The sequence below is a fragment of the Myzus persicae genome, unplaced genomic scaffold (assembly GCF_001856785.1).
Source record: "Myzus persicae strain clone G006 unplaced genomic scaffold, MPER_G0061.0, whole genome shotgun sequence".
Lineage (NCBI taxonomy): Eukaryota > Metazoa > Arthropoda > Insecta > Hemiptera > Aphididae > Myzus > Myzus persicae.
In genome coordinates, this window is record NW_019100686.1 from 9,898 (window position 1) to 12,655 (window position 2,758).

The 2,758-nt window shown below is 33.1% G+C and overlaps 1 pseudogene; it reads left to right on the forward strand.

The window, feature by feature from the left end:
• The first annotated feature begins 1,517 nt into the window (after window positions 1-1,517).
• LOC111041135 lies at window positions 1,518-2,527 on the forward strand (annotated as a pseudogene).
• Window positions 2,528-2,758: the final 231 nt, after the last annotated feature.

The following is a 2,758-nucleotide window of genomic DNA, read 5'->3' on the forward strand; positions in this document are numbered from 1 at the left end:
TTTGGCTTCCAGGCCACCGGGATTTTTCCCGGTATCCCGGTGGGCCACTCCGCCCCTGGTTCGGCTAAATATTATCGGTTCGCTCGCCACGTCGCTGTCTTATTATTCGACAGCTACGTACGGAGCTCCCCATTGTCCAGTGAAGCAGTTCAGCGTTCGGCCGGTTCGGTTCAGTTACATCCTCGTGGTCCAAGCTCAAGGAAACCCGGGATCAAGCAGTTCAGCATTCAATTTCCCCTTTAATTGTTTTTGTACGAGCAGTTGTCTCTCCTTTTATTATATCTTTTGATTGTTTTAGTTTGTTTATATTATTATAATTTATAATATAGTGTTTGTAACACCCTAAGGTTGATTGGCCATCACCGGTGAGTGTTGTCTTTATAATATATATATATGTTTTATTCGAATAGTTATAATAAAAAACAATCTTTAATATAATTACAATCTCCGGTATTAGTATTTGCATCAATTAGCATAATATAATTACCCTAGAGTAGGATATAGGTCCAGTGCAGGTGCGAGTCGTCGGTGCTAACCGCAGTGTAGGAGTGCTGCAGATCGATTCTGTAATTCGATAAGACCTATTATCGACAAATTTCGGTTCGTTAAGCTAACGAAACGATTACTATCGAAAAATTATCAATATAGTGATTCTGTAACAGTTTTGTAACGAATTTTATCGTTAAAGTATCGAAATGATAGCGAAAATATTCGATATCGTATCGGGTGATTAGGAATGGCCGTTAGCGTTATCGAATCGTTTTCATATATTTAATTTTGTTTAAGCAATTTTTTATACTCGTTACTAGTAGTTTTTTCTATAATCTAATAAGTAATAATAATTAATATGGCTTTATTTTATCTTGGTTAGGATTTGTTGGCATTGGAGGAAAGGGTTCAAATATTGGAAAGGCGTATAGAGAGAAGAATTTTAAGGGACTCGCAAAATCCTTATGATCTTCCAAGAAATGAGTTTTTGAATATGTTTCGAGTTAGTCCAGAATTAGCTATGGACTTAACTAATGAAATTCGTGACCAACTTCAACGATAACGCAGTACAGGACTTCCAGAGGAAATTCAAGTAACTATATTTTTGGATAAATATAAACTTCTTACATTGTAATGCAGTATAATACTTTTTCGATTCAATTATAATGTGTACAAAATGTATTTAAGCGCAGCGGCGTTTTTTCTACCTATGTTTAAGGGGGCGCAAAGTTTATTAAATGATCCATATGTACATAATACAATTATAAAATAAAATCAACTTTTATTTTTACGATAACTAATTCATCAATCACTCCATCGATTTCAAAAATTAACTCTGTGAATTGAGGCAAGGCATTTAAGTTTTCTTCTATAACAATTTTTAAAAGATTGTTTTATGACAAAAAATCTTTAGGGGGTGTGGAAACCCCTACTCCCTAGCACCACCACTGTTTTAGTGTAATTCAAAATGTTTAAAAATTGTTTTGTTTCATTTAGGTATTAGTAGTTGTTATACATTTCTACGCTAAAGGTGGTTATCAGCGAGCAACAGGGGATAATTTTGTGGTGAATGTAAGTCAGCCCTCAGTCAGCAGATGCATTCACAGTGTAACAGATGCTATAAACAATACACTTTTGGGGAGATGGGTACTTTTTCCCATGACTGCAATTGAAAGACAAAATGCTCGTCAAAAATTTGTAAATGCCCCTCAAGAGTTTGAAGGTGCTATTGGTGCTATTGACTGCACACATATTAATATTATTGCCCCAAAAGAACATGAGGAAGCATACATGAATCATCATGGTAGCCATTCCCTGAATTTCCAAGCGGTTTGTTTAAAATATTATTAATTGTGTAAATCAAACAGCTAATTTATTTTAAATTTAGATTGTTGATCCTGGTTTGAAAATACTTAATATTAATGCCAGATTCCCTGGGGCAAGGAATGATTCTTACATATGGAGTGCTTCTCCAATTCGCAGGGCAATTTAATACCATTATAATCTTGGGGAAAGACAAACATGGTTGATTGGTAATAATACTAAAATAATATGAATTGTACTTGGTACTAATAATATTATATTAAATTTTAAATTCTGTTATGGTTGATTCAATTTTGAAGGAGATGCTGGTTATGCTCTAGAGCCTTGGCTTTTAACTCCACTTCCACATTATCCTGAAGGAACAAGACAATATATGTATACTAGAAAGCATTGCAAAGCAAGAAACGTTGTAGAAAGATTTTTTGGTGTTTTTAAGAGCATGTGGAGATGCTTGTCATACCAACGTGTGCTGATGTATACACCTGAAATGGCAGGAAAAATAGTAAATGCATGTGCTGTTATACACAACATGCGAATTCAGTATCGCCTACCTATTCAACAAATTGAAGGCTATATTGAACAAGAACAACAATATGAAAATATTGAGAGACATAATGAAATAATTGAAAGAAGAGGACCAAGAATAGTTGCGATGAGAGTTCAAACACAATTGATGGCAAGCTGGTTTCCAGATTATATCGACGGTGACCAATAAATTATACTTAATCAAAAAAATAATTTTAAAACTATATTCATAAATATACTAATATATGTTCAATAAATAATCAATAAAAGTTATTTGAAACCACTATGAAAATTATTTATTTCATTAATATATACACATAACATATACATATACAATCAGTCTATTCTCTTGACTTAGTACTTAGGACATAACTTTTTATAGATTTTAAACATTAAACAAATTAACTATTAACTTTTTTAT